Source organism: Tamandua tetradactyla, chromosome 2 (assembly GCF_023851605.1).
Source record: "Tamandua tetradactyla isolate mTamTet1 chromosome 2, mTamTet1.pri, whole genome shotgun sequence".
Taxonomy (NCBI): domain Eukaryota; kingdom Metazoa; phylum Chordata; class Mammalia; order Pilosa; family Myrmecophagidae; genus Tamandua; species Tamandua tetradactyla.
This window is the reverse complement of record NC_135328.1, coordinates 19863928-19878946: the sequence shown is the minus strand read 5'-3', so window position 1 is coordinate 19878946 and position 15019 is coordinate 19863928.

The window sequence follows — 15019 nt, the reverse complement described above, 5'->3', positions numbered from 1 at the left end:
CCAGCTCTGACCCAAGCAGCTGATTTCTCAAGAAGACTGGCCATAATGACATCTCTTCCCCTGCTCTTTTGGACCCTTTGGCTCTGTAAGTAATAAAACAGCAATATTTTTTAAAGTTTCTGTGGTGCCTGAGCCTGTGTTCCCATGATGTACCATATAGCAATTTGTTCCACAGATTTTGGTGCAGTTTGCAGGGTACAAGGGAGACTATTGAGTGGCTTAATTTTGTAGACATTCTTTTCTTTGCCTTGCATACCTTTTGCACAGAAGTGTCTTGGACAACACAGGACTCATGGTTTTCTGGGTTAAACTGAGGGGTTGCCTCTGCCCTACCAGCCTGGGTAGAGGTACCAACTCTTGGCTGGAGTACCTAGGATATGTTGTCACCATCTTCTGGGGGAAAGGTGGTGATAAGTGGGACATTGAATATCTCCTTATGAATACCAAAAGGTTGGCTAGCAAGTTCCCCTGAGATCAATGATATTGGGGTTTCCATATCATGGTGTATATTCCCTGGCTCATGGTTTCTTATATCTGTTCTCTTTATGGAACCAGGCATACCCAAACTCAAGATACCTAGGCTGACCTACCTGGAGGTCAGCATGAAGTCATTATTCTTGATGCTATCAGAACTGAAGCTGGGACCCAGGACTGAAAACAAAAGTACGAGCTTCTATGGAGAAGGAGAAATGAGATATGAAAGATGGGTATGGGGAGGAGCCTGAAGAGCAGCTCTTCTTGTGGCTACCTTAACTTTATGATGATGGCACAACTGCCATGCTGATTATCCAGGATTAATGGAAGAGTCTTGGCCATCTTTTGTCCAACCATGTGTTCCAACAAACTTTTAGTTAATTGGAGTTGAGGGAGAAGGAGGCAGGGGTGGGAGGGTGCAGCTGATGGTGTAGCTACAGGTGCTCCATGGTGCCAGCCTCTATTTGACTGGATCCTTCAGGGTGTCACACAAGCAAATCCAGTTCTGGGTGACTTCCCCCAACACCGGAATTTCAGCTGAGACTTGGAATAACAAGAAGGAAGCCACGATCACACTTCAACAACTGTATGCTGGCTTAGGCATAGTCCACCCCTGCCAGAGGGATTTAGCCCCTCACCATATTCTCATTTCACAGTGAAACATTAATGATTTTATTAGAAAGGGCCCTTCTAGGAAGAGGCAACAAGTTACTTCTCCTCACCCTGGGATAGTCCTCTGGGAGATGTGGTTGAGCAAATTTATCATTCCTCCCTGCTTGGGTCAAGGACTCCCTTACCAGGAGGGTGGCTACACTGATAACTGACAGAGGAGCCTTGCCTGTATTCTGTTCAAAGAGCTAATATAGCATGATGGTAAGTCTGTAGTCTCTGAACCAGATTGCCTGGGTTATATTGCTGGCTTTGTCACATGCTAGAATGAAAAGAAGAGACAGGAAGGCTCAAAGGAGCAGAGAATCATCAGATAGCATTTGAAAGCAATGGCTTTAGAATTAGATATGATGGGGATGTAATCTCCATCCATAACTAGCTTTACGATGCTGACCAGATTGTTTATTTTCTCTGGCCTATTTTTTTAAGTGCAAAGTGAATATTACTCAGCTCATTTCAAAGTGTTTAACACAGTGCTTGGACCATAATTCATGAGTAAAAACCAGAATCTTTTTCTCTCCCACTTATTTTCCTTTTTACATTGTTATATGACATGTGCTCTTCTCAGAGAAAAAGTTGCAAGTCTTCAGATAGAAGTACATCATGTGACACGAACATATTTATATATGACATTTATTTCCTGTTTATCTGACTTGATCCACTCAGTATATTTTTACTCCTGTCCTGTGTAACTATATGGACCATACCAAAGCAACCCTTTCCCTTAGATTCACAATAAATTTGGACAATAGGGAAGGAGATAAGAGAGAAGTTGGAGTGTTAATTCAGGATATGGACTTCCCTTTTTCCTTCTCTCTTTGTAGGGTTGCTTCAGTCTTGCAGTATCTTTCTTTAGTAAAGGTCTCAACTTTTATTAGATGACCTCAGTCATTTATGTCATATAATCTAAATACTTGTTTTGTCTTAACATTTCTATTCACCAATATCCCTAGACTCATCTCTTCAGGAACAGGGTAGAAATGAAGTTCTGTTGTTACCAGCTTTTAGGTACAATGCAATCCAATGTGGCTTCTGCCTGATCACAACTTGGAAGATGATTTCTTTCTTAAACCCTACTGTTTTCTTCTGGGACTCTGAATATTACATGTAACAAAAATTGGATTGCATGTGCACTGAAAAAAAAATGAAAATAAAGGACATATAAAAGAAGAAAAATATTTTTAAAACACTAAAGGAGGAAATGTTTGTGTATATCTTCCCAGATTACTAGAGCACCTCACGTAATTTTCAAGTATTATTAGTATATAATTTTAAGAAAAGATTAGCATGAAGTTTTCACAATGCAATTTTACAGGAAATGTGGATGCTTTTGATTTTTGAATCAAAATATTCTAATATTGTTGTGATTCACTTTCTGAGATTTGTGATGCCTGCCACGTTGCAATATTTTCTTAAAGAATACAGAGAATTTACTTTCAATAAAGCAGGTTTTAATATACTTTTAGTTTAAAGTACTAGAGAAATCTGAATGTGGTTTTCAAATGTAACCAGGTAACTACTTTCTCTTAAAACATGAACTTATAACCTTTGGGCTTTAGAACAACTAAAAAGAAAAAGAGTGGAGGTTACCAAGAGTGAATTATCCTGCTGTATTATGCCTTATGCTTTATTCTTTGGAAAGAGCTCCAGTTTTCACTTTAAATGTCTCATAAGAAAATATATTAAGTTTTTAAAAATAGACTATGTGGTAATTCTTATGAATAATAGCTTTGAAAAATGAAGTAAGTCATTAAACTTCACTTTTCTTGCCACCTTCCATCATGCAGACTATCATTCATATGTTCTCAAGAGCCCCAACACAATGCTCCCTTTGAGCAAGGTGGTGGCATCAGTGCCCCAGGGTGCCATTCCCCCAAACTCTTTAAACAGGTAACCAAAACTGGTGGGGCCATCATCCTCCAAACTCTGAACAACAATTAAAGAGTTGCAGTACTGGGTGAGTGCCAAATCAAGAAAACATAGCTTTAAAAATTGGTAGGGGAGTCTCAAGGCTCCCTCCACCTCCCCCCAGCCCTAGAGTGATGTGGAGTCACAATGTGCTCCCACTATAGGTTCCTGGTTATGTGGCTGAGGTAGCAGAGTAACCCCCATGGGGAAACTGGGGTGCTTGAATGCCAGTTCCAGCCCACCCAGGGGCAGCATGAAAAATGGGACCAGAAAACTCCTCTCTGGCTTACCCTCCAAAGAATTGTAAGCAGAGATTCAAACAGTTATTTGCGCTCTGATGTTCCTAGTGGTATTCTGCACAGTTGCCAAAGGATGGAAACAACCCAAATGTCTATCAGCAGGTGAACAGATAAAAACAAAATGTGAGATATTTACATGTAGTGGTGTATTATTCAGCTATAAAAAGGAATAAAATTCTGAGACATAAGACAAGATGGAAGAAACTTGAAGACTTCATGTTGAGTGAAATAAGTTGGGTACAGTCAATCTTTTCATTCTTAACTTGGTAACCAAAAAGGAAAGTTTGATACCAACATGGTTTTGACATCTGAATAAAGGTCCTTATCTCTAATCTCTCCAATATCTCAAATATACTTAGCATGTTTATGTTGCAGCTTCTTAGGATCTATCAAATAGAAGACCCTACTGTTTTCTATGAGCAGAAGGAATAGTACAGATAAAATGGAGGCCTAATTTAAGAATGAAAAAAAAATCTCATTTAATACTAGGTAGAGAAATCTGTGGCATATTTTTGAATGATCAGGAAGCATTATATTATAAACAAATAACTTTTCCTAACAAGAGAATTATTACTTGTGCAGGGTTATTTATAGACTGAAGAGAAAATAGACATGAATGAAGAGTAAATGAATTACAATCTAAATGAAACTAAATTAAGGAAACAGATAAGTAAAATTGTTTAAATGATTTTGTTTTTTTACAACTTTAGGTCCAAGAGTAATTTTAATATCTTCTAAGTTTAAGGTTTATAATTTGAATTAAGATTTTTAACATAAGGCATCTCTGATGTTTTATATTTGGAAAGAAAGCATTTCTAATATTTTATATGTGAAGACATGAAGTTTTCTTCTTTTCCTCTTCCTCTTTCCTCTCTCTACTCCTAGCAGTGCAGAGGTACATTAATATATATCTTTTATTAAAACCTTCATACTTTTCTAAAATGATTTAAGAAATGAATAAAATAAATTGATAAAGGCAGAAGTATTGTTACAAATAAGATTCATTTCCACCAGTTGGTCAAAGTTCTAGGCCAAAGTTAGAGGATAAAGGAATCCATAAAGTGAGAAAGCTTGGTTTGGATACATGCAGAGAAGTAGTTTAGAGAAAGTAGGAGCCCCAGTTTTCACTCAAAAATTTAAATCAATACATGAAGAAATGACCAAAATCTATAAACTTGGGGGCTGGCAAGAACCAAGAAGATGGCAGGAAGTTGCAAGGATGAAGATATCGTATGCCTACTGAGAAGACTTGAATCGCCAAGTTATTGTGGTCAAGGCAGAAGCCTGGTGACCTCACAGGTTAATTTATAAATGCACACATTCAGTTGGGCATTCAGAGCTGCTGTAATTGAGCCAGGATGCAGTAAGGCAAGGTAGAAGCAGACATATAGTGTCATAAATTATACCTTAAATATTTGATAAGTATTTTGATCTTTATTAATATGAATCATTTTACAAATGACTTTTATACTCAAATAAGAATCCCTATACAAATAGCCAATGTTCTGATAATGACTGATTGTGCAAACCAAATATGCCTTTATTCTTTGACCTATTCTTGTCTTGTTTGGTAGTAATGCTGTTGCTTTATCACTTATCTAATGTCATGCATCAGTCACTCAATGAAAACAGAAAATTGGAAAAATAAATTACTTTGTCAGAGGCCATGCTATCAACAGTGGGCCATAAAGCCATGGAGAGTATCTCATTTCAGACAGGAAGCTGATGCAGGGTTTTCCATTTCTGAAGCCATGATATGCTTAGTTTTTCCTCCAATTTTGGTTTATGATATTATTCTCTAGATATATAATTAAACCTAACAGACCTTGGCAAAACTATTTTACCATGCTATATTAGAGAAGTATTTAATTGAATCTACAAAAGTGGACAAGTACAAATTTACTTAAACTATAAAAATAGTATAAATAGTATTTAAAATAAAAACTATGAGCCTGGCTCCATTTCCATTGGGTGCTCCACTTCTAGAAATTACATTTCTTTCAATTCATTATGGGCAAGTTTAGTCAGCTTTTTTTGCTGAATGATCTATACTAAAAGCAGTGAATTCTTTGGAAGCCAGAGTTATTTATTCCAGAAATAATAAGATGGATATTAGAAGATGTTCAAAACACATAATTAGGAGACACAATACAAGTTCCTCTTTTAAAACTCACTGACTGTTAAATTAGTTTGCCAAAAGTCTAGGTTCTATATTGTAAAATGATGATTGTCATAAGGATATTGTACAGAATTAGTGAAGTGCAGTGCACACATATTTAGGAACCCAGAATTTTGTTAGTTAATTCTATTTTGAATCGAAAAATAACAGTAATAGAAATAGCATTAACATTTTCAGTTCTTTTTCATTGTCTTCTCTTTGATCTTTCAACTACAGGTTCTAGTGTGTTTAAAATTCTCATATTAATATTAAATTTGTTAGTATTTCTTTGGGATGAGTTTTCCATCTACCCCCATGACCCTTACATATTTTGGAGCTTGTTATTAGGTATATAGTTTGTTGATGTCAGGAAGAAAACTAAGAAGTATTTTAGAGAAAATCTCGGGGGTAGGTTCTAGAATAGATTTTTCCAATAAAAGAAATAAATATAATAATTATATATTTCACACATCAAAATTCCTCACACCTCTTTATAATTCCTCCTTCCTACCACTTCAGATGGCCCCATTCTCAGACAAAAACCATTGATCTGTTTTCTATCACAGAAACTTTTTCTGCATCTTCTAAAATTTTACATAAATTGTGTTATATAGTCCATACTTTTTTGTGTGGAATACTCCACTTGAAGTAATTGTTTTAAGGTTTATCTGTATTGTAGTGGGAATCGATATTTCATTCTTTCTATTGCTTGGTAGCATTCCATTCTATGGATATACCACAATGTGTTTTATCTGTTCACATGATGATGCATATTTGTGTCATTTCCAGTTTGGGACCATTACAAATATAGCTATTCTGAACTTGCATGCTTCAATTTTTGTGTGTATGCTTTCATTTTTCTTGGGTAAAGAGCTAAGAATTGTGTGGCTAGGTCATTCTGTTGGTGCATGTTCAACTTTTTCAGGTATTGCCAAAATGTTTTTCAAGATACACCATTTGACATTCCTATCAGTGGTGTCTGGATGTGTTAGTCCCACTGTGTCTTCGCCATTACTCTGTATGGTTGGGTATTTTTTTTTTTAATTAGGCTTTTTAATAGGTATATAGTGGTATCTCATTGTGGTTTTAATTTCCATTTTTTTCTATTTCTAAGGATACTCAAGTGAATCAATATAATTGAGTAACTTGTCCAGCTATATATCCACAAACATATATGTTATATATAATGAATACAACATTGCAATTGAGTAGGGGATGAATTTTGTTTCAATAAATGCAGCAATTGCATATCCTTATGAAACAGTACATCCATAAATCCTGACTTCAAATATCAGAGTAGTTAAGTTGATCTAAATGATAGACTTGGGCGGGCCACCGTGGCTCAGCAGGTAAGAATGCTTGCCTGCCAAGCCCGAGGACCCGGGTTCGATTCCTGGTGTCTGCCCATGTAAAAGAAAAAAAATAAATAAATGACAGACTTAAATCTGAAATCCAAATTAATCACTATCCTAAAAGAAAACACATACAAGCTTCTCTAACAATAAAAAGAAAAAATGATAAGTTGGACTTCAGTAAAACAAAAATTCTGTTCATCAAAAGACATTGCTATGAAAGCAAGTATGCAAGAGATATATTGGACGAAGCTATTTACAGTCTAATATCTGAACAACATCCTATCTCCAGATCATATGTGGCACTTCCACACACAATTAGATAAAGATTCACACACCTTTAAAAAATGAACAAAATATTTCCATGTTTTATATGTATCTAACAGACAATAAGCATAAGATAAAATGCTTAAAACCATTATTCCTCAGTTGAATGCAAATTACATCTATAAATGTGATACCTCTACACAGCCATACAACTGACTAAAGTTAAAGAAAAGTAAAGTTACACTGAATGGCTAACATTTTGAACAATGGGAACTCAGAAGCATCCTGTTGGTAGGAACATAAATAGGTCCATCAAATTCAGTAAACCTTTCCAGTCATTTTATGGTCTTAGTTCTAATGTTTAGGCCTTTGATCAACTTTTAGTAAAATTTTGTATAAGGTAGGGGTCTTTCATTCTTTGGGATGTGGATAACCATTCGAAAAAAAAATTAACAATCTTATAAACCACTTATTGTGCCACCTGCTTTGCTCACAAAAAAATGAGAAAACAGAAGTACATACACAAGAAGTTGAACAACTTGCATGGAGATATTTATTTAGAACGTGGCAGGGACGGTATTAGAATTCAATATGAGACATGGACAAATGCATTCTTAGAGTTGGAAACTTCAACATACCAGAGTCAGTAATTGACATATCCAGCAGGCAGAAAATCAGTAAGGGCAGAGTTGAAATGTACATTACCATTGAGTAACTAGATATAGTTAACATGTACAAAGTACTTCATCACATAGCAGCAGAATGCACATTCTTCTCACAGTCATAGGGAACATTCACTAACATAGGCCATATCCTGGGACATAAAACACACCTTAACAGATTAAAAATAATGTAAACTATCAAAGATCTTGGTGGAATTAAAATATAAATCAATAACAGAAGGACATTATGAAAATCTCAAAATATTTGTGGATTGAACAACAGCCTTCTAAATAACAGATAAGTCAAAGAAGCCAAAATATTTGACTTAAAAATATTTTGAATTAAATAAAAATGAAAATATATCTTATCCAATTTACAGGATGTGATAAAAACTGCTTAGAGGGAAATCTATAGCATTAAGTGCAGAAAGTAGAAAAGAATAAATATCTAAAATCAGTAATCTAAGGTTTCACCTTAGGGAACTGGAGAACAAAAAAACAATAAACTTCAAACAAGCAAAATAAAATAAATAATAGCTATTAGAGCAGAAACAAGTGAAAGCAAAAACAGAACATTCTTAGGGAAATCAATGAAACTGAAAGCTGTTTTCTTTTGGGGGGGGGGATAAAAGATGAGCCTTAGCTAGACTAAGAAAGAAAAAAGAGAAAAGATGCAAATCATTAAAACCAGAAATGAAAGAGGGTCAACATTACTTCATTGTAGACATTTAAAGGATAGTGAAAGAATATTATGAAAGCACTCTGCCCTCAAAATCATAACTTGGATGGAACGGAGTAATTTCTTAGAAGACACAAACTATTGACTCACACAAGAAAAAATAGATCATTTGAATAATCCTATACTTATTAAATAAATTTCATCAATAATTAATAACATCTTCCAAAACAAAGCACCAGACCCAAGTTGTTTCACAGATTTATTGTACCAAACTTTTAGGAAAGCAAGAAGACCAATCTATTTTTTTCCCAGTTGATACAACAAAACTTGAAGAGAAGAAGTACTTTCATAAAAACAGCTGCCAAATACACTCAGAAAAATTATTTTAAAATTAACAAAATAATTCTTGAACAAATTCAAGAGCTGCTTGGCAGAAGAGGTGTTGGCAGATGGAGGGGGCAGAGTAACAAAAGAATTAGCCATTAACTAAATGACCCAATCATCATAGTAAAAAATATATATATATTTTTTATATTTTATATATATATATATAAAAATATATATATATATATATGCAGCTTCTAAACTGTAAACTTGGATAAAATAGACCATGAAAATGCTGACTTCGATATTTTCTCTGAAAAATATGACAGAGCTAAAGGGAATAAAATACACTAGAAAAGACTTTAAAAGTTTTCCAATATCTACACCACAAGAAAAAAAAATCAGTGGCTTCACAAGTAAACATATTCAAATCTTCAATGAACACATAATTGCAGAGAACTTCATAAATTTTAAGAGATCAAAATTAGTTGTCCTAAAATTAACACAATAACTTAAATATATATATGCATAAGGAGAATAGTGATGTAATAATATTTTAGGACTAAGTGGAGACCCAGGGTCTAGATGTTATCTCCATATTGAGATGTTACTCCATACTAAGAAGTTGCTGCAGGTATCTACCTACAATGACTAGGACAGAAGTTAAAGGTCACCAGACGCCCTAGGGGTTGGCTGTGAGAATGTACAAATGGTATCCTAAACAAAGCATCAAAACTCCTCTCCTGTGATCACTGTTGATAATAGCTCCAGATCCCTACGTCACAAGACCTTGCTGAAATTCTGTTGTCTGACCTCTGTCAAACTCTTATAAACTGTCCCTTACACTCCCCGGTCTCTGTGGAATGTTGACTGCCATTTCCCTACTGGCTACTATCTGGAACAATTTTACCCTGTTCAAAAGTCCCAAACAAAACCCAGGTTTAACTCACTGACTAGCATGCTCTTTGATCTTGGGGTTACACTTGGTTGAAACAATGGGCAAGCCCACCAGGAGACCAAAGAGCCACAGTCTGTAGCAAGCAAGGACTCTGGGAAGGGATAATCCATAGAGGAAATCCCAAATTGGCCTGTATTGTCCATGTGGGGAAAGGTAGGTGCAGTCCTAGATGCATGGGCAGCATGGTGAGCCTATGGGCTCAATCTGAAAACTCTAGCAGAGTTGCTGACTATTTTGCAGCAGATAGCAGGACAGCTAAATTTCAGAAGAATAAAGGAGGCCACCAAATAGTGGCAGCCATAGCCTGGCCCATGTTATGAGTTTTGTGAATGGCTATTAAGGCAGAACCTGTGGTGAAAGCTACTGCCTGCCATTTAGAGGCTAAAATAAGGCCATCTTTGTGTGGAGCTGTACCAAAGTTTGCCTCTTTACTACAAGGAATTAGAACTCAAGTATGTCACTATCACTCTGTTTTACGTTTAATAATGCTTTCTTTAGTTATCCCTTTCCTAAGGCCTTGCTTTTACCTTCACTGGGAAGGAGAACAAAGGGTATTCACCACACTCCCACAAGGCTATTTACACAGGCTGACCATCTGCCACAGTTTCTTGGTAAAGCATTTGGCTAAGTAGAAAAGTCCTGCAAGTGTATCTCTAGTTCACATAGTGATGATGTCATGTTAGCGAGTAACTTGTTCAGAACTAAAAGAAGCCTCAGATTCATTGTTATCTCACCTCGAGGGTCAAGGATGGGCAATTAATAGTAACAAGCTACAATGTCTTGGTTTTTTCTTGGGTATTGCATGGTTGGGTAAAACTAAAATTATTCCTTCTGCAGTAACTGATAAGGTACAATAATTTCCTAAGCTATATATGCCAAAACAAGTAATAGCTTTCTTGTTGTTATTGGGGTATTAGAAACCTTTCCTTCCTCACTTAGCCCAAATATTAAAGCCTTTTTATATGCTAATTAGAAAAGGCCATACTTGGAAATGGGAGGACCTCCTGCAGCCTGCTTTTCAAAAAGAAAAGGGCAATAGCACAATCTCAAGCACTGGGAGCTGTAGATCCAGTCCCATGTTGTGAAATGGATGAGGCTAGTACTCATATAGCTTTGGGTGGTAGCTGTAGCAGATGCAACATTCTGAATGAGGGTCCCTTGTCTTTTGATCACAATTATGAAAAGGGGCAGAAATGAGATAACAGCCCCTTGGAAAAGTAATTGTATGCTACATCTAATGCCTTATTGCAAGTAGAGGGACTGACACAAAGATGCCCAGTCACCCTGAAAATGGCCATCCCTATTCAAGGGTGGATAACCAACATGGCTGGCTACTAAGCCATGCTCTGGCAGTGCCCAACTAAGCACACTGGTGCAAAAGTGTACAAAATTCACAAGCCTGGACCAGTATCCTATATAGAAGATTCAACACAGTAGCCGCACATGAAATAGCTGGTGAAATGCCCACCATAGAAGGCACAGGTACCATTCCTGAATCTACTTGTTACAATGATGATTCATTCATTGAATTCACTTACAAAAGGTCAACTACACTGTACCTGGCCATATAGATAGGTCAGATACAGCCCTGGCCTCCACAAGCAATTGTGCTCAAAACCACTTCTTCCTACTATGCTCTACCATCATCCTTGAATCAAGTCAGTGCATCTCCAAGTTCTTTTCCCATAGATGGATCTTTGTCCAATATGCAAAATGGCCCCTGCAAATGTTCCCTAGATAGAATTTGGTCTTCCAATCTGGGGCTCTCTATTGCTCTAGGAAATTCAATGACCACCATCAAAAAGAAAACAAATAAGATATTAGAACTCAGTTTTTGTGTATGAGCAAACTACAGCCCAGGGACTAAATTCAGCCAGAAGCCTGTTTTGGATTTTTATTTAAACACAGATACACCCATTGATTTACATATATTCCAAAGCTTCTTTCATGTGGCAGAGTTGAGCGGTTATAACAGAGACCATATGCCCTTGCAACCCCCCCCCCTTTTTTTACTCTTGCAAAAAATATATAGAATACAATATATTCTATTTAGCCCTTTATAGAAAATGTTTTCTGAACCTGCTCTGGAGTTAGGCTATTATCTATTTACTTGCTTGCATAAACCATAGCAGCTGCCATTTATCATGCATCACCTATGTGCCAGGCTCTATACTAGGAATCCATATGCATTGTCTTTAAATGTTACAAAGACCCACAAGGGAAATGTTATTATCTCCATCTTGCAGATAAAGAAAACCAAGACTTAAAGAAGTTACAAATATTTGCACAAAGCTACAACTAGTAATTGGAGGAGCCTGTAATTCAAACCTAGGTTAGTATGATTCCAGGTCCCACATGCTTTTCTGTACACCCTTCACTAAATGCATGCAGAGTGGATCCTTATGCTTTCTGTTTGGCTCAGTGGGAAGCTATGATTCTTGCTGTGATCTAGAAGGTGTTTGACATGATTATTAGCTTAAGGAATCTGCATTCAAACATAACTGCTGTTCCTAAATCGTAGCCCTCAGTGGAGATAAATCATCCTTCAATGAGGCAGGAATCACAATTGGGCCCTTCAAGTCCTTTGGAGTTAACAGAGAGAGCTGGATCACCAAAGTCCACAGCACATGCTTCCCAGCCTCAAAGACAAGGGACTTGGAGCTATAGACTCAGAACCATGAGAGAATCAACCACCTCCCACAAAGCTCTTCAACTTGGGGGGATTGCCCAAGTCATCTGGAAGATCAGAAAGATCCCAGTCATCATAGGTATCTTTCATGTGGAGCGCAGCTACTATAGCAGTTAAACTATCCATTAGTGCTTGCCAAAATTTGCCTCTGTTTTTCTGGGAACTGTGCCTCTGAGTTTCTCTGCATTTCCTGTCCCAAGGGCTAGCCACCTCATGATGTGGAGTTAGAAATTCTGGGGACACAAGGTGCCCAGGGTCAGAAAACATCAGGCCAAACATTCTCTGGGAACTACCCCAACACGTCTTTATTGGCACTGGGACCCACGCCTGGGGTCTGCTGGTGAAAAGGAAGGCATTGTCCACAATATTTTATGTTATGGCTGTGCTTTTTAAAATTTTATTCATTTCATACCAACTATGTTGTGGTTATAAGCATTGAAGATAAGCAATAAGCAAATAAGACAAATATCTCTTCCCTGGACAATAAGTATTGAGTAGTTATTATATACCGTGCATTTTTCTAAAAACTAAATGTATAATAACACATTTAAAACTTACAACAACCCTATTGTAATGTGAGGTTGTAAGTACAAGCACTGTCCCATTTCACAAAAGAAGAAACCGAGGCACAGGATGGATTGATAGCGAGTAGATGATATAGATAGATAAAAACATACAAACATAAATACACACATACATACATATATAGGTGTGCTGATGGATTGATGGAGGAATGGACAGATGGATGGATGGGAGGAGGATGGAAGGACGGAAGGGTGGATGGATGGGTATATGAGAGTCTACTATGTAAATGTTAATAACTAGCATGCATGCAGTTGAATCACTAAAGTTTAAAACATCCTTAATCAAACATTTACTACATATTTCTGCTTATTGCACCATTCCTTTTTAGGAAGCTATTTTATACATTGTGAAGCTGAGTCTCAGAGAAGTTTAAGCCATTTGCCCAAGTTAATACTGCCAGATATGATCAGATTATTAGGGCAGTGCTTTTGTCCATCAGAAGAATAAGGCCAAGAGAGCTTCCATTCTGTTTTAGAACCTAGAGGTCAATTCCAGTACGTCTTCCCCTCTCACTTGCCCCCTGCCCCCTTTTTAGGTGTCTTGGCACCATACCCAGATGCCTTCCAGAAGAAATTATATATCCACCTCACCAGTTGGAGAAGGGACTTAAAAGACCTTATACCAGGTGGTAAAGAGGCTGTGAATCAGTCATCTGGCTTTGAGGATATGATCCTATGCTTTATCGTAGGTTAAGGGACAGAACTTCCTTAACCAAATCAGTAGCGTGGGAATGCTGAGTGGCACCTCAGGAGGGCCTCATGTGTGAAGCCACTATAAGTACATTGCACTCTTCCTTGGAAGGGGTCATGAGGGCCTATAACTTTGTCTGAGATCCATCGTGCTATGAGTAGTCATCCATGGGGAAGAAGAAAAAAGCTTTGTTAAAAGAGCCAGAAGCCATTTGGGTGTGGAAACAAGGTGAGTGGGGAGAAATATGCCTGAAAAGCAGCAGGTCTGGGTTCATGTGCTACTAATACATATACTCTGGAAGCTTCTGAGAGATTCTCAGAATCAATGATCAACCTTCCAGGGGACCTGAGTCCTTTTCCCCAATTCCAACCCATCCAAGTGATTTTACTGTCTTGGGTTAAACAGTGGTAAAGTTTTAGAACCAAAAAAAAAAAGAAAAAAACTTACTAAATCTTAGATGTCAGCTGAGGGAATGTTTCAAGAGTCCACTGGATTGACTCCCATATACTTATTGTGCATATCAATTGTAAAGAGTCCACTGGATTGACTCCCATATACTTATTGTGCATATCAATTGTAAAGACCAAATGAATTCAGCTTATGGTCTCAAAATAAGTTTGTTCATTAAATTATTTCTTCACAAAACATTTGTTGAGTATTAGCATCTATGAAGTCCCAGACACCAGTACACCTAATGCTCTTTTCATAACAGCACTACATATCAGTTTCAAAGAGCATTAGGTGGTTCTAGGAGTACAAAGGAGAAGAAAGTAATCCCTGGTCAGTCCTGTGCAAGCAATAATTAAATACAAATGTACCATAGTGAAATGCAATGACTACTGGAACTTGGGGATAAACAGGAGAAAGAGCACTGACTCTGATGGAAAAAGGGATGGTATGGCAGACTGAGTTACGTACTCCAGGAAAAAAAATACGAAACATGTTCTTAATTTTAACACACATTCCTTTGAGTGTGAACCCATTGTAAATAGGACCTTTTGAAGAGATCTTGTTTAGTTCAGGTGTGGCCCAACTGAGTCAGGATGGTGTTAATTCTATTACTAGACACCTTATGGAGAATGCTCCAAGGAAGAGTGGAAGCTGGAAGTCAGCAGGAACCAGGAAGAGAAAGGTGAGGACATCGCCATGTGACAAGAAGGCTGAGAAACCTCAAGAATTGCCAGCCCACCAAAATGTTACCAACCCAAGGAGGAAGCCAGCCTTCCAGCCCCCAAAACCATAAGAAAATAAATTCCCATTGTTTAAATAAATCCATTGTGTATGTGTTATTTGCCATAGCATCCG